Raw genomic sequence first — 18,972 nt, forward strand, 5'->3', positions numbered from 1 at the left:
TGATCCTCGAACTAAGTTTAAATGAACTCCCCTTGAACCTCTTTCTGTGTGTGTTAGAGGTGCATTAGCGATGTGCTATATGATTCTCAAACCTCCCAGATAAAAAAGCAAACTGGACTCTCGGGTGTCAGCAAAGGCCATATGAACGTTTTATGATGGAAACCATAGGATCGTTCACTGTCGCCCCATCCCTCTCCCGCGATCTCCGGTTACCAGTGATACTCTGGAACACTAACGGTAAGCGAGACCGTTAATAGCCTGAAATGTTGACAGACAGGCCTGGGAGATAGGGTGTCTGAGGTAGGGTAGGATTTGCGCGGGCACTCATTTTACCCAATCGTGCATGGGTGGTGGCGGGATGGGGAATTCGGGTGCACCTGTGATGAGGGTCTGTGTGGAGTGTTTGTGTGTGTGTGCGCGTGCGCGTGCGCGCGTGTGTGCATGTGGAATGTGTAGGCACATGGGGTTCCATCAGGGATGTGTTTGTGATGTTTCACATCAAGCGAAGAGAGACCTGTTTATAGCATCAGACCATAGAGCCTGCTTGTGTTCTTCTTCATTGAAATAACAGATCCCAACCTTCCCACCATGGGATTGAGCCTATCGCTATGGAGCAAACGGTTCAGTTTGTTAACCCTCGTAGAATCAAGGTCTTAGCTGCCCTCCCCGGGCATCTCTCTCCCCTAGGGTCACTGGCTCCTCCTAGGAGTTTGGTTTGTACTGTACCGTGTTTTCCACATGCTTCATTACAAACACACACTCACATGCATATATGCACCCGCGTACTCACAACCTGCACAACTGGAGAACTGTGTCCTTTATGTGGCCCCACCTGTATTGTTTACAACACTCACCGTCCTCAGAGGAATGAGCTTCAAACAAAACCATAACTATTTGCATAATGTCAGCTCTACGCTGGATGTGTGCGTTGTTCTCTTTTCTCTCTACACACACACACTCTCCAGAGACTAGCTCTAAAATGTTCAACAGAAACGTAGATATTGACTATGAAGAAGCTGAAGCCTTGTTAGTTGTGGAAGGAGGCTGTTGCAGAAGCATTCCGTCAATTACAGAAGTATGTCTATTCCCATTCCATTTGGTCTGATCTGAGTTTGATATGGATCAGCTGGCTTTTATATAAACCCCAGTGAACACAATGAAGAAGAAAATGTATTTTGTCAGCACATAGTGGATGGAAATGTCATGTGTCAGCTGCTACTTGTGCGATATCATGCTTCACATCTGTGCCATATTATCTGTTAGAAGGCCCGGGACATGCCAAAGTGCTTCCTTGAATTTTGGGTCTGAAGATGAGCATTCCAGTTGATCATGGGGTGACGCTACTCTGTCTGGTATTCCATGGTCGAGGATCTATCAAATTGGAGGAACTCCATTGCAAAGGCAGTGGAAGGCAAGTTGTGCAACCTGACAGCATGTTTTCATTTCACATCTCATTAATTACTTTGGGGAGAATCCACCACAAGAGGTGTCATGTGGCCTTGGACACCTCTGAGTTCAGGTTCAGATCATTTATTGGTCATCGGTGGAGAGGGTTGAATGGCTTTGTTAGCTGCCGGTCCCCTTTCCGTTGAGATGAGTTAAGACTACAGCTACAGCACAAAGCCGTAAACAACATACATCGAATCATGTTAGGGCAGAATCCGCCTCCCCCATTTCCCCCCCTACCCGATGACAGGCCTTTCCACCTTGGGGGGGTTCATATAGTTCAAATATTTTTCCATTCAATTTTAGCTCAACGCTTTCCCTCTTAAGTCCCCCAGGTGGAAAATGGTTGTACCCCTCAATACCACCATTCCCCTCATCCCCTGCTTGACGTAAAGACTGCTCTTTAGCAGTAACTCCAACTGACCCAGCTGCTGTGTGTGTGAGCCACACGCGGGGAGAGTTCTTATTTTATGAGTGCACCGTAGTGCATTATAACGAGGGATGTCTATTTAGGTCTGGGCTCTTGGCAGAGACCTCTAAGTAGGGGCTTAAGAACCAACCTTAGATGAGGAAAGAGGCCTGGGCCAGGAGAGAGAGAATCTCCTCTGTTGCTAAGCCTTCTCAAGACGTTGACTCTGTGCACAAAAAGGCCTGCTAACACTTTACTGAAACGTTCAAGTATAAGGCATTCTGAAGCGACTATTAAAGCTCATGCAAGTAATGAAGCATTATACCAGCAGTCTTTAAGTAGTGTTCTCAAAGGCCTATTTCAGCTCTCTCAAAGCTAGCTCCTGGAATGTGGATAAGCTGTGCCATGGCTGTGCCATGTTACAGAGCTCTCTGACTCTGCCATGAGTTGTTCTACGTTCAGCAATAACGAGCCACGATAGAGCCCATGTGAGGCCCCAGAGCAATTAGAGCAATGGTAGAAGTTAACAACTCAAATTGGTCTCTAGCATGTGAACATTTTGTTTGGATACATGTTATATGCAGGGCCTTCAGAAAGTATTCACATCCCTTGACTTTTTTCACATTTTGTTGTGTTATAGCCTGATTTTACAATGTATTGAATTGATCGTTTTTTGTCACTGCGTCACGACTTCTGCCGAAGTCGTTGCCTCTCCTTGTTCGGGCGGTGTTCGGCGGTCGACGTCACCGGTCTTCTAGCCATCATCGATCCATTTTTCATTTTCCATTGGTTTTGTCTTGTCTTCCCACACACCTGTTTTCAATCCCATCCATTACCTATTGTGTATTTAAACCTCTGTTTCCCCTCATGTCTTTGTCAGAGATTGTATCATGTCAAGTGTTGTTTCTTGGTGTATAGGTGCGCGACGGGTCCTCGTACCCATGTTTATTTTTTGTATGTACATTTTCGTGTTTGGAGCATGTTAAGTGGACATTTATTAAAAGTCTCCATTTACACTCTGTTTAACTCTCCTGCGCCTGACTTCCCTGCCACCTATACACACGACTCTGACACACTGGCCTACACACAATACCCCATAATGTCAAAATCGAAATATGTTTTTCAAATTTTTTCAAATTTTTTCCAAATTTTATTAAATATAAAAATCTGAACTGTCTTGTCAATAAGTATTCAACTCCTTTGTTATGGCAAACCTAAATAAGTTTGTTAACAAGTCACGTAATAAGTTGCATAGACAATAGTGTTTAACATGATTTTTGAATGACTACCTCATCTCATCTCTGTACCCGACACATATAAGTATCTGTAAAGTCCCTCAGTCAATCAGTGAATTTCAAACACAGATTCAGCTACAAAGATCGGGGAGGTTTTTCAATGCCTCGCCAAAAAGGGGATGTATTTATTATTATATATATATATATTTTTGTTTTACCTTTATTTTAACTAGGCAAGTCAGTTAAGAACAAATTCTTATTTACAATGACGGCCTACCAAAAGTCAAAAGGCCTCCCGTGGGGACCGGGGCTGGGATTAAAAATATATATTTTTGAAATATATTAATATAGGACAAAACACACATCGCGACAAGAGAGACAACACTACGTAAAAAGAGACATAAGACAACAACATAGCAATGCAGCAACACATAACAACACAGCATGGTAGCAACACAACATGGTAGCGGCACAAAACATGGCAACAGCACAAAATGGTAGCAGCACAAAACATGGCACAAACATTATTGGGCACAGACAACAGCACAAAGGGCAAGACAGTAGAGACAACAATACATCACGCAAAGCAGTCACAACTGTCAGTAAGATTGTCCATGATTGAGTCTTTGAATAAAGAGATTTAGATAAAACTGTCCAGTTTGAGTGTTTGTTGCAGTGGTTGATGCAGCAGCTCGTTCCAGTCGCTAGCTGCAGCTAACTGAAAAGACGAGCGACCCAGGGATGTGTGTGCTTTGGGGACCTTTAACAGAATGTGACTGGCAGAACGGCTGTTGTATGTGGAGGATGAGGGCTGCATTAGATATCTCAGATAGGGGGGAGTGAGGCCTAAGAGGGTTTTATAAATAAGCATCAACCAGTGGGTCTTGCGACGGGTATACAGAGATGACTAGTTTACAGAGGAGTATAGAGTGCAGTGATGTGTCCTATAAGGAGCATTGGTGGCAAATCTGATGGCCGAATGGTAAAGGACAGCTTGGCGCTCGAGAGCACCCTTACCTAAAGATCTATAAATTATATCACGTAATTTTACACATCTATTGGTAGATGGGTAAAAATAAAAAAAGCTGACATTGAATATCCCTTTCAGCATGGTGAAGTTCTTAATTACACTAAATTACATTTACACATTTACACCAGTCACTACAAAGATACAGGCTTCTTTCCTAACTCAGTTGCTGGTGAGGAATAAAATAAAATAAAATAAAATTGTATTAGTCACATGCGCCGAATACAACAGGTGTAGACCTTACAGTGAAATGCTTACTTGCGAACCCCTAACCAACAGTGCAGTTTCAAAAAATATGGATAAGAATAAGAGATAAAAGTAACAAGTAATTAAAGAGCAGCAGTAAAAAATATAAATATATACAGCGGGGTGCCGGTACAGATTCAATGTGCGGGGACACCGGTAAGTTGAGGTAGTATGTACATGTAGGTAGAGTTATTAAAGTGACTATGCATACTGTAGATGACAACAGAAGGGAGGGGGGAGGGGACGATGACAATACAAATAGTCTGAGTAGCCATTTGACTAGATGTTCAGGAGTCTTATGGCTTGGGGGTAGAAGCTGTTTAGAAGCCTCTTGGACCTAGACTTGGCGCTCCGGTACCGCTTGCCGTGCGGTAGCAGAGAGAACAGTCTATGACTAGGGTGGCTGGAGTCTTTAACAATTTTTAGGGCCTTCCTCTGACACCGCCTGGTATAGAGGTCCTGGATGGCAGGAAGCTTGGCCCCAGTGATGTACTGGGCCGTTCGCACTACCCTCTGTAGTGCCTTGCAGTCTGAGGCCGAGCAGTTGCCATACCAGGCAGTGATGCAACCAGTCAAGATGCTCTCGGTGGTGCAGCTGTAGAACCTTTTGAGGACCCATGCCAAATCTTTTCAGTCTCCTAAGGGGGAATAGGTTTTGTCATGCCCGCTTCACAACTGTCTTGGTATGCTTGGACCATGTTAGTTTGTTGGTGATGTGGACACCAAAGGAAATTGATCAGAGATTTCACCATGCCAAATCTTTTCAGTCTCCTAAGGGGGAATAGGTTTTGTCATGCCCGCTTCACAACTGTCTTGGTATGCTTGGACCATGTTAGTTTGTTGGTGATGTGGACACCAAAGGAAATTGATCAGAGATTTCACCATGCCAAATCTTTTCAGTCTCCTAAGGGGGAATAGGTTTTGTCATGCCCGCTTCACAACTGTCTTGGTATGCTTGGACCATGTTAGTTTGTTGGTGATGTGGACACCAAAGGAAATTGATCAGAGATTTCACCACGAGGCCAATGATGGCTTTAAAACAGTTACAGAGTTTAATGGCTGTGATAATAGAAAACTGAGGATGGATCAACAACATTGTAGTTACTCCACATATTAACCTAATTGACAGAAGGAAAAGAAGGAAGCCTCTATATAATCCAAATATTCCACCAAAAAAAAAAACCCTGTTTGGAACAAGGCACTAAAGTAATACTGCAAAGCAATTCCCTTTTTTTCCTGAATACAAACTGTTATGTTTGGGGAAAATCCAATACAACACGTTACTGAGTACTACTCTCCATCTTTTCAAGCTTAGTGGTGGATGCATCATGTTATGGGTATTCTTGTAATCGTTAAGGACTGAATGTTCCAGAGTGGCCGAGTTACAGTTTAGACTAAAATCTACTTGAAAATGGTTGTCTAGCAATGATCAACAACGAATTTGACAGAGCTTGAATACGTTTTTAAATGTTGCACAATCCAGGTGTGGAATGCTCTTAAAAATGTACCAAGAAAGACTCACAGCTGTAAACGCTGCCAAAGGTGATTCTACAAAGTATCGACTAAGGGATGTGAACACTTTTGTAAATGACATATTACATTTTCAATACATTTGCACAAGTTTCTAAAAACATGTTTTCACTTTGTCATTATGGGGTATTGTGTGTAGATGGGTGAGAAAAAAAACAAATGTAATACATGTTGAATTCAGGCTGTAACACAACAAAATGTGGAATAAGTCAAGGGGTATGAATACTTTCTGAAGGCACTGTAGCTCAGGTTCAATGTGACAAAGTCTATTTTTTAAGTCTGAAATAAAAACTATGTGGGTCTAGTCTACAGAGGAAATGAAATACTGGAAATGTGCATAAAATGCCCGTCTTATTATGCGTTGGCCGGTTCTCTTCAAACATTATTATTTTTTCATTTTCTCCCACGTATTTCCAATGCAAAGGTCATATTTTGGAAAACACATAAGCTTCCTTGTATGGACTTCTTCTTATTTTTCTAATGACGCTGTTTACTTCGAATCTATTAGCCCTTTTCGTCCCTGTCACAATTCAAAACAGAAACATCATTCATTTTAAGCCAAGTTCACAGTTTCTTCCAATGCGAAAAAAATTCAACAAGTTCTGTTTGTTCCATCAGAGTTCTAAAACCCAGAAATGCTTGGTAAGATGGTTATTCTCATGAGGGAATAAATAGTGAAACCAGTGCTAATCCACAAACTTACTGATACTGTGTTCACCTGTATACACTGTCCTTGGCCCAGTTAAATACAGTAGCGTCCTTTGTTTTGTTTCCTGCTGGCAGCTTCTATCACATTTGTCAAACCACTTGAGTTTAATTTTTTTAACATCACGTCCCTGGATGAAAGCATCCTCAGGAAGTCCATCCATCTAATGACTGGCCAAAACGGCCTCACAGCTGTACATACAGACAGTACTATACATTTATTTTTTGTTTCTGCTGCATGTAACCATTTACACAATAGCAGACTTGTTGACATTCAAATGTCATTACAGCTGAGCTGTACTCATCTTACTGTATGCCTTGAGCTGTACTCATCTTACTGTATGCCTTGAATGTATCAAAGTAGAACAATTCCGAAACTATTGTAACAGCAATTATGTCTGTCATAAGTCTTTAGATTCAGAGTGGTTTGACAAGTGTAGCACAGTAAAAATGTAAGCGATTTGGCAGCCTTAATTACCTTCACCAGTGGACTCCTGAATTAGCTTTCAGGAAATGGGTAGCCATGTTAATGGAGACTCATATTTAATCTGGCACTATGCAAATGTAATCCAGATTTACAGCAGCATGAAATTTGGGCAGTTTTGGGAATCTGAACCATAGCAATGCCAGCGACGGAACAATAACCAACTCACTACTACCTTAGACAGACTTCCAGGCTGAAAAAAACTGCATAGACTAGCCAAAATTTCAAGCTGGTCTATGCTGGTTCATAATGGTCTATGCTTGTCAAGCTGGTCTGACTAGCATGGTCTAGCTGGTTAGGCTGACCATCGGGTTCTTGGTCACCTCGATGACCAAGGCCCTTCTCCCCTGATTGCTCAGTTTGGCCAGGCGGCCAGCTCTGGGAAGAGTCTTGGTGGTTCCAAACTTCTTCCATTCATGAATGATGGAGGCCACTGTGTTCTTGGGGATCTTCAATGCTGCAGACATTTTTTGGTACCCTCCCCCAGATCTGTGCCTTGGCACAATCCTGTCACGGAGTTGTAAGTTGTAGAAACATCTGAAGGATGATCAATGGAATCAGGATGCACCTGAGCTCAATTTCGAGTCTCATAGGAAAGGGTTTGAATACTTATGTAAGTAAGGTATTTCTGTTTTTTGTTTTTAATAAATTTGCAAACACTTCTAAAAACCTGTTTTTGCTTTGTCATTATGGGGTATTGTGTGTAGATTGATGGGGAATTCCAGAATAAGGCTGTAACATAACAAAATGTGGAAAAAGTGAAAGGGTCTGAATATTTTGTGATGCACTATATGTAATGTACTGCCTTAAATAATTAAGCACTTCGATGCTGGTTTATGATGGTGTGCTGGTGACCAGTTTATGCTGGTGCAGACCCAGTTAGGGTCTAAGTATTTTCTGATTAAACTATCTCTTTGGGAGCATATACCAGTGTGTAGGTTTAATTTTTGTTCCACATTTCTTGATATGGAATGGCAAAGAACTGCGTCAATTAAGATGATCGTAAATCTGCGTGTCAACGTTACGTGCCATCTGTCTGCTCATCAAATTTGGACTGTTGATTATAATGACACGGCCGATAAAATCTTAGATCAGATGGCACCTTCTTGGGTTTCCGACCCTCGTCTCACTTGAGCGCTCACACAGATCCATGTGGTCTGAGGAGGTCCGAGCCCACAGGTCTGTGGAAACATCTAGAGGGTGACAAGAGGTTCTGAACAGAGGGATGACACCACCTCTGGAGTCAGTCTGGAGTCATGGGCAGCTGCCCACCACAAACGGTATCATCCTCTTAACCCAACCTCAGGTCAGCCCCGGCCTGTCTTTCAAAGAAGAGGACGAAGAGACTGAGAGAGACATAGAGCCCGACTTGGTAAAGTGTGAGATGTCCACACTGATTGTGGACTATGATAGGACTGGCCAGATGGTAGAGACATCGCATATCAATTTACTGGACTCATTATGAACAAATATGACATCTAACTAACTCTACCATCCTGAAATATAAAGATTTTTAACACATTTGATGGAGGTCTGTGGCTTTAGGAATTTACAACTGAAATTATGAAATGTACTTTCCTCCACACTGACATTTATATTATTGCAGTCACTAATTCTAGCCTTGTGGCACAAAAAGAACCCATCCTTCAATTCACTGCAAACAACAACAGATCAGACAACCATAATCAAATGTCGTTTGGGGGCTGAATAGTAGTGACAGTCAATGGAGGGTAATGGACATTGAACTAGTGTTTCATTTGTTTGTTTTCTCTTATTCATTTGTATGGGACATTGTGAAATCTGTGGATTTCACCTTGTAGTTGTTCTCTTGGTTAGAAAGGTTAAAGGCCTCTGTACTTAGGTGAAAAGATTTACCTTTATGGGTCCTCACCTCGAATCCTTTAAATCCAATTTCAATTCATTGTCCTCTCCTTTGAAGCTGATCTTTCTGGGCTCCTGGGTAGCTGGATAGTTGCAAGAGGTTCACATAAAAAGGCCTTTAATTGAATAGCAGTGTTTTGTAGAGGGTGGAACAGGTGCCATGGTTGTGTCAGCTTGGAGTAGGAAAGTGAGTAGAGGCTGGATTTGGGAGTTGACGTGGGATTTGACGATAGCATGGCCTCTTGGCTCCAACCAACCCCGTCTCCCCACGCCGCCATTACCGGGCAGGAAACGGTTAAAGTGTGTAGCACTATGTGCTCTATGTATGACTGCTCTATGCATCACTTACATAGTTTGGGCTTTACAGAGAAATTGATCTGAATGTTGAGAACGTTGTTTATTTGCATACAATGAGATCTAAATCTATAATGCCTTCATGTCATCACAATGCTTCGTAGTTTAATAATCGAAACATGGCCAACTGTATTGCTAAACTGTAGATCCCGCCACGCTGTGGTAACCATTAACAGATGGTCAAAAGGCTTTAAAATCAAAATCATGCAAAGTCACTGGCACGGAGACACTGGGAAAATAGTCAAGTTCAGAAGTGCTTCTGAGAAAACATGTTTGGTTCAGACTGTATGCCCATTTATGATACTTGTGTCCACACAGCAATGTTGGGAAATTACACAGTCTGCCAAACACGTCACTTTCTATTCAAAGTGTGTCCTTGATCCCTAGTAAGGTACTGGTTAATCATTGGTCTCAATCAGTATTTTATTATTTAATTTATTTAACCTTTCTTTATCTAGGCAAGACAGTTAAGAATAAATTCTTATTTACAATGATGGCCTACCAAAACGCAAAACGCCTCCTGCGGGGACGGGGGCTGTGATTAAAAATACAAATACATTCAATTAAAATATAGGACAAAAGACACATCACGACAAGAGAGACCTAAGACAACAACATAGCATGGCTGCAACACATGACAACACAGCATGGTAGCAACACAACATGGCAGCAGCACAACATGGTAGCAGCACAAAACATGGTACAAACATTATTGGGCCAGACAACAGCACAAAGGGCAAGAAGGTAGAGACAACAATACATAACGCAAAGCAGCCACAACTGTCAGTAAGAGTGTACATGATTGAGTCTTTGAATGAAGAAATTGAGATTAAACTGTCCAGTTTGAGTGTTTGTTGCAGCTCGTTCCAGTCGCTAGCTGCAGAGAACTGAAAAGAGGAGCGACCCAGGGATGTGTGTGCTTTGGGGACCTTTAACAGAATGTGACTGGCAGAACGGGTGTTGTATGTGGAGGATGAGGGCTGCAGTAAATATCTCAGATAGGGGGGAGTGAGGTCTAAGAGGGTTTTTATAAGCATCAACCAGTGGGTCTTGCGACGGGTATACGGAGACGACCAGTTTACAGAGGAGTATAGAGTGCAGTGATGTGTCCTATAAGGAGCATTGGTGGCAAATCTGATGGCCAAATGGTAAAGAACATCTAGCTGCTTGAGAGCACCCTTACCTGATGATCCATAAATTACGTCTCCGTAATCTAGCATGGGTAAGACGGTCATCTGAATCAGGGTTAGTTTGGCAGCTGGGGTAAAAGAGGAGCAATTACGATAGAGGAAACCAAGTCTAGATTTAACTTTATCCTCCAGCTTTGATATGTGCTGAGAGAAGGACAGTGTACTGTCTAGCCATACTCCCAATTATTGTGATTACCTCAAGCTCTAAACCCTCAGAGGTAGTAATTTCACCTGTGGGGAGAGGGGCATTCTTCTTACCAAACCACATGACCTTTGTTTTGGAGGTGTTCAGAACAATGTTAAGGGCAGAGAAAGCTTGTTTTACACTAAGAAAGTTTTGTTGTAGAGCATTTAACACAAAATCCGGAGAGGGGCCAGCTGAGTATAAGATTGTATCATCTGCATATAAATGGATGAGAGAACTTCCTACTGCCTGAGCTATGTTGTTGATGTAAATTGAGAAGAGCGTGGGGCCAAAGATCGAGCCTTGGGGTACACCCTTGGTGACAGGTAGTGGCTGAGACAGCAGATGTTCTGACATTATACACTACACTCTGCACAGTAGAGTTGCACAGTAGAGTTGAGATGATTTTCTTCTTGAGGTTCAGAATAGGTGTTGGTTGAATCTGTGCTTGTCGTCCTTAAGCATCTCCTGCTTCAGTATCTTATATTATTCTTTACCATGAAAGCTGCACTGTCTGTGGCCCCCTGCAGATGAGGGCAGTTTAATAGAACTGAGTTTGGATATTGTGTGTCCTGACCTGTCAGTTAGGGAGCAAACGGCTCCAACAGGTGGGCTGTATGTGGGGGAGTGAGACCTCTTTTATCCAGGCACAGATTAAGAAAGTGGTGTCAGAGGGGTCGCCCAAAAATAAACCTCCCTGATGTCTGTACACTTGTGGGTTATACCAATTCTGTGGGTCACAGTCCAGGGCTAATAGGGTACGTGGGGAAGTCCATGATGGGCGTGACTCAGGGGGCAACTATTCAACTGTAAGGGTTAATGCAAAACCACTCTTTGGTAAACACACACACACACACACACACACACACACACACACACACACACACACACACACACACACACACACACACACACACACACACACACACACACACACACACACACACACACACACACACACACACACACACACACACACACACACACACAAAACAGTTGAGGAGGGAATGTGGCATGTGTTTGGGATTGTCCAAAAAGGTTTGTAAAGTGTGCGCTGTTCAGTCAAAGAGAACCCAAGTATCCTTGGAATCGATATATCACTGGATAACTATTCATTAATTTACAATAAAGACAAATGTGTCTCTATTTATGTATTCAAATGTGTTGAACTAGTAAAATACTTGTGTCATAGCTGCTCTGAACCATAGACTGGGCTCTGAACACATGCAAATGAATTCTGTCAATTGGATAGTAAATCATATAGAATATTTGTTTAGATATGAGTGCACAAAACTTATGTCGGTAAAACTCAAGTGTTAAACGTTTTTGGAAGGTGTTCCTGAAGACAGTTTAACACCTTTACACTACATTTCACTCCCAACCCCCAAAAATATTCGGACAGAGATACAGTGTATTAAATAAAGTATTGCAGCTAAATTATTTTGGTGGATAAAGAGTAGGATAGTGAGGCCTTTTGGTGATCCCTTATAACCGTAAAACACTGCATAACAACCCCTGCTTGATGGAGAGACATCTCTCTTTGACACTTTAACCACTTTACAACCACTGACCTCTACTTTGCCTGCTCTCACATCTACTCATGAGGTGAACAATGTACTGTAGGCTTTTGCTTTTGGCTTCCTGTTCTAAATTAATCAAATCAGCTCTCAGATACCACTCTTTGTTTTGAGATTGACTTGTGCTATACATGCCACACATTTGGTTAGAGGAATTTGTCTTTGCAATGCAAAATTGGTTCATCATCGCTGTCCAAGGTTCTGGCAGAAGTGGCAGTCTGTTTCAAGGTGTGAACCTTCCAAGGCCTCTTCTTTTATCACACATGAGAATAATTTGATAATATTCACAAAATATCTCAGAGTAGGAGTGCTGATGTAGGATGAGTTTTGCCTTCAAAATCATAATGTGTAACATTACATGTACGGGGGATCTGAACCTAGATCTGCACTACTACTCTGAGAGGCTTTATGAATACAGGCCCTGCTCTTCAAATATTGATAATGACATACCACAAATGCCAGTAATGCTACAGTAAGCTTCACAAGGAGGTTAAGTTTGTACTCAGGTATGGTTTTCTGTTTCTCTTAATGTGGTTTTCCCACAAGGAGTTTTCCACCTGGCAGAACAAGTGTTACACAGTAGAAAACAGGACGCAAAGACAAAAGCAAAAGTGTCTTTAGGTGATTTGCTAGCTGGCACTGTTATAGGCTGTGTTGCATCTTGAGCAAAAAGCTTTTGCTATGAGTGGAAAAGTCTAACTTCCCTTTGCTAGTTACAGTGGTGTAGGGTAACTAAGTAAATACCCTACCGCATCTGATCTGGCGGACTCAATAAACACAAATGCTTTGTTTGTAAATGATGTCTGAGTGTTGGAGTGTGCCCCTGGCTATCTGTAAAAAAACAAAAACAAGAACATTGTGCAATCTGGTCTGCTTAATATACTTTACTTTTGATACTTAAGTATATTTGAGCAATTATATTTACTTTTTATACTTACATTTCAACCAAATATTGTTTTACTTTTACTCAAGTAGTATTTTACTGGGTGATTTTCACTTTTACTTGAGTCATTTTTTTATTAAAGGTGTCTTTACTTTTGCTCAGGTATGACAATTGGGTACTTATTCCACCACCGGCTAGTTACTATTTGGGTATTGTCTTCTAGCTGGGTCTATGCAAGGGGTTACTTGTAGGTTACTTGTGGGTTACTTGTAGGTTACTTGTAGGCTTACTTGTGGGTTACTTGTAGGTTACTTGTAGGTTACTTGTGGGTTACTTGTAGGTTACTTGTAGGTTACTTGTGGGTTACTTGTAGGCTTACTTGTAGGCTTACTTGTGGGTTACTTGTAGGTTACTTGTAGGTTACTTGTGGGTTACTTGTGGGTTACTTGTAGGTTACTTGTAGGTTACTTGTGGGTTACTTGTAGGTTACTTGTGGGTTACTTGCGGGTTACTTGTAGGTTACTTGTGGGTTACTTGTGGGTTACTTGTAGGCTTACCACTGGAAAGCTGTAGGCCTACTTGGCATGGGAACATTAGCACTATGTACTGTGCATTCTATCTGGTCGATGTCAAGATAAAAAGCAAAGATTAAAAAGAAGTGTGACAGCCAACAGTTGATGAAAAGGTCTCACAACAATGGATGTTTACCGTTAAATAGTCTACTGTAAAATATAGTTCCACATGCATTATGCTGATGTTATAACTCTACCTCCTGTTTTTTTTTTGGAAGACAATTCATTTCATTTGGCTTCAATTCATCTGGCTTCTGTCTTTGGCATTGCTAGGGCCAGGTGTTTTTCCTTTCCCAGGATTAGATCACATGGTCAGAAAAAAATATAGTTGCCTTAACCATGACCTATGAATTATGTATCATTGTATGATGGATTCATTGTGTTGTCTCATCCCCTGGTAATAGAAGTCCGTAGTTGGGGTTGTGGTTCTTGTGATTTGAATGGGCTCAGTACTACTCAACAGAACTTTGCCTAAGGGGTTGTTTTGTTCCCTGTTTTTCCAGACTGTGTTAGCTTGATTCATCCTAATGTATACCAATATTTGCCTTGCAAATACACAGCTGAAGGCAATGTCATTGTAACCCCAGCATCTGAACTGTCAGTGCATCCAGTTGGTCCATGCACTCAGGTATGTTGATAAATGAATATGTCAAGCACCTATGGTAGATATTGAACAATTAGTGCAAGGTTCATGCCACCTTCATCATTTCAGTCTTTATGACTCTGGTATATCTTAATCTAGACTAATGATGTTTCCTCCTGTCCAATTTCTGCCAGGACAGAAATAACTTGCTGTAGTATAGCAACAAATTATGGAACATGTCTATAAGACCCGTGTCACGTTCCTGACCTATTTCTGTTAGTTTGTTGTATGTGTTAGTTGGTCAGGACGTGAGTTTGGGTGGGCATTCTATGTTTTCTGTTTCTATGTTGGTTTAGGGTTGCCTGGTATGGCTCTCAATTAGAGGCAGGTGTTTGGCGTTTCCTCTAATTGAGAGTCATATTTAGGTAGGTTGTTTCACAGTGTTCGTTGTGGGTGGTTGTCTCCTGTGTCAGTGTTTGTCGCACCATACGGGACTGTCTCGTTTTTTTGTAGTCTGTTCCTGTTCGTGAGTTCTTCGTGTTTATTGTAAGTTCCATGTCCAGGTCTGTCTACTCCGTTTTGTTATTTTGTTAATTATTCAAGTGTATTTCGTTTTCGTGTTTTTCCGTCTTTACTTTAATAAATCATTATGTCTTCACAATCCGCTGCATTTTGGTTCAATCCCTGCTCCTCCTCTTCGGATGAAGAGGAGGAGGAAAACCGTTACAGAACCACCCACCAATCCAGAACCAAGCGGCGTGAATTCGAGCAGTGGCCTGCTACACAGGAATCATGGACTTGGGAGGAAGTATTGGAGGGAAAAGGACACTGGGCGCACATTGGGGAATATCGCCGCGCTCGTGAGGAGATGGAGGCAGCAGAGCCCAACAGCAGTGGTATGAGGAGGCAGCAAGGAGACGTGGATGGAAGCCGGAGAATCAAGCTCGAGACCGGATTTATGAAGGTACACGGCTAGCACGGAAGCCCGTGAAGAAACCCCAAAAATTTCTTGGGGGGGGGCTAAGAGGTAGTGGGCCAAGGGCAGGTAGGAGACCTGCGCCCACTTCCCAGGCTAACCGTGGAGAGCGGGAGTACGGGCAGACACCGTGTTACGCAGTAGAGCGCACGGTGTCTCCTGTACGTGTGCATAGCCCGGTGCGGGTTATTCCACCTCCCCGCACTGGTAGGGCTAGATTGGGAATTGAGCCAGGTGTCATGAGGCCGGCTCAACGCTTCTGGTCTCCAGTGCGTCTCCTCGGGCCGGCATACATGGCACCTGCCTTACGCATGGTTTCCCCGGTTCGCCTACATAGCCCGGTGCGGGTTATTCCACCTCCCCGCACTGGTCGGGCGACCGGGAGCATTCAACCAGGTAGGGTTGGGCAGGCTCAATGCTCAAGAGAGCCAGTACGCTTGCACGGTCCGGTATTTCCGGCGCTACCTCCCCGCCCCAGCCCAGTACCACCAGTGCCTACACTACGCACCAGGTTTCCAGTGCGTCTCCAGAGCCCTGTTCCTCCTCCACGCACTTTTCCTATGGTGCGTGTATCCAGTTCGGTGCCTCCAGTTCCGACAACACGCACTAAGCCTCCTGTGCGTCTCCAGAGCCCTGTACGCACTGTTCCTTCTCCCCGTACTCGTCCTGAGGTGCGTGCACTCAGCCCGGTGCCACCAGTGCCGGTACCACGCACCAGGCCTATAGTGCGCTTTGAGAGGTCAGTGTGCCCTGTCCCTGCTCCCCGCACTAGGCTTGAAGTGCGTGTCTCCAGTCCGGTGCCTCCAGTTCCGGCACCACGTACCAGGCCTACAGTGCGTCTCAGCCGGCCAGAGTCTGCCGTCTGCCCAACGGCGCCTGAACTGTCCGTCTGCCAAGCGCCGCATGAACTGCCCGTCTGTATTGAGCCTTCAAAGCCGCCCGTCTGCCATGAGCCTGCAAAGCCGCCCGTCTGCCATGAGCCTACAGAGCCTTCCGCCAGACTGGAGCCGCTAGAGCCTTCCGCCAGACAGGAGCCGCCAGAGCCTTCCGCCAGACAGGAGCAGCCAAAGCCTTCCGCTAGACAGGATCAGTCTGAGCCATCCGTCTCCGCAGCGCCATCTGAGCCATCCGTCTCCTCAGCGCCATCTGAGCCATCCGTCTCCTCAGCGCCATCTGAGCCATCCGTCTCCCCAGCGCCGTCTGAGCCATCCGTCTCCCCAGCGCCGTCTGAGCCATCCGTCTCCCCAGCGCCGTCTGAGCCATCCGTCTCCCCAACGCCGTCTGAGCCATCCGTCTCCCCAGCGCCGTCTGAGCCATCCGTCTGTCCCGAGCCATTAGAGCCGCCCGTCTGTCCCGAGCCGTCAGAGCCGTTAGTCAGTCAGGAGCCGCTAGAGCCATTCGTCAGTCAGGATCTGCCAGAGCCGCCAACCAGACAGGATCTGCCAGAGCCGCCAACCAGACAGGATCTGCCAGAGCCGCCAACCAGACAGGATCTGCCAGAGCCGCCAACCAGACAGGATCTGCCAGAGCCGCCAACCAGACAGGATCTGCCAGAGCCGCAAACCAGACAGGATCTGCCAGAGCCGCCAACCAGACAGGATCTGCCAGAGCCGCCAACCAGACATGAGCGTCCAGAGCCGTCAGCCAGCCATGAGCGTCCAGAGCCGTCAGCCAGCCATGAGCGTCCAGAGCCGTCAGCCAGCCATGAGCGTCCAGAGCCGTCAGCCAGCCATGAGCGTCCAGAGCCGTCAGCCAGCCATGAGCGTCCAGAGCCGTCAGCCAGCCATGAGCGTCCAGAGCCGTCAGCCAGTCATGAGCTGCCCCTCAGCCCAGAGCGGCCATTAATCCAGAACTGTCTCTCTGTCCGGAGCTGCCCTTCAGTCCGGAGTTGCCCCTCTATCCTGAGCTACCTCTCTATCCTGACCTACCTCTCTGTCCTTAGCTATATCTCTGTCCTGAGCTGCCTTATCCCGGTGCTGCCCCTTGTCCCGGTGCTGCCCCTTGTCCCGGTGCTGCCCCTTGTCTTAAGGTTACTTTTTCAATTTAGGGGGTGTAAAATGAGGGTGGTCATTCGTAGGGGGAGACGAAAGCTGGGATTGACTATGGTGGGGTGGGGACCTCGCCCTGAGCCTGAGCCACCACCGTGGTCAGATGCCCACCCAGACCCTCCCCTAAACTTTGTGCTGGTGCGCCCGGAGTTCGCACCTTAAGGGGGGGGTTATGTCACGTTCCTGACCTATTTCTGTTAGTTTGTTGTATGTGTTAGTTGGTCAGGACGTGAGTTTGGGTGGGCATTCTATGTTTTCTGTTTCTATGTTGGTTTAGGGTTGCCTGGTATGGCTCTCAATTAGAGGCAGGTGTTTGGCGTTTCCTCTAATTGAGAGTCATATTTAGGTAGGTTGTTTCACAGTGTTCGTTGTGGGTGGTTGTCTCCTGTGTCAGTGTTTGTCGCACCATACGGGACTGTCTCGGTTTTTTGTAGTCTGTTCCTGTTCGTGAGTTCTTCGTGTTTATTGTAAGTTCCATGTCCAGGTCTGTCTACTCCGTTTTGTTATTTTGTTAATTATTCAAGTGTATTTCGTTTTCGTGTTTTTCCGTCTTTACTTTAATAAATCATTATGTCTTCACAATCCGCTGCATTTTGGTTCAATCCCTGCTCCTCCTCTTCGGATGAAGAGGAGGAGGAAAACCGTTACAACCCGCCTGCCTTGGATTCTTTCTTATACGGTGTTTGCAGCGTACATGACCAATGCCATTTCTGCAGAAGCGCTGTAGTGACTGCAAATTGTAACAATTGTGGTGGACTTGGTTACAATGTAACTCGCAGCTGCTGATGAAATAGAAAACATTTTGCTAAAGTGTAACTATTCTGAACAAAAATGTAAACGCAACATGTAGCAATATCAAAGGTTTTACGGCGTTTTACAGTTCATGTAAGGAAATCAGTCCATTGAAATAAATTCATTAGGCTCTAATCTGTGGATTTCAAATGACTGGGAATACAGATATGCATCTGTTGGTCACAGATATCTTTTTTTTTTTTAAAGGTAGTGGCGTGGATCAGAAAACCAGTCAGTATCTGGTGTGACCACCATTTGCCTCATGCAGCACAACACATCTCCTTTGCATAGTTGATCAGACTGTTAATTGTGGCCTGTGGAATATTGTCCCATTCCTTTTCAATGGATGTGCGAAGTTGCTGGATATTGGCGGGAACTGGAACATGCTGTCGTACACTTCGATCCAGAGCTTCCCAAACATGCTCAATGGGTGACATGTCTGGTGAGTATGCAGGTCATGGAAGAACTGGGACATTTTCAGTTTCCATGAATTGTGTACAGATCCTTACGACATGGGACTGTGTATTATCATGCTGAAACATGAGGTGTTGGCGGCGGATGAATGGCACGACAATGGGCCTCAGGATCTCGTGACAGTATCTCTGTGCATTCAAATTGCCCTCGATAAAATGCACTTGTGTTCATTGTACATAGCTTATGCCTGCCCATACCATAACACTACCAGCCACCATGGGGCACTCTGTTCACAAAGTGGACATCGGCAAACCGCCTGCCCACACAATGCCATACACGTAGTCTGCGGTTGTGAGGCCGGTTGGACGTACTGCCAAATTCTCTAAAACAATGTTGGAGGTGTCTTATGGTAGTGAAATTAACATTCAATTATCTG

The sequence above is a fragment of the Salvelinus alpinus genome, chromosome 4 (assembly GCF_045679555.1).
Source record: "Salvelinus alpinus chromosome 4, SLU_Salpinus.1, whole genome shotgun sequence".
Classification (NCBI taxonomy): Eukaryota; Metazoa; Chordata; class Actinopteri; order Salmoniformes; family Salmonidae; genus Salvelinus; species Salvelinus alpinus.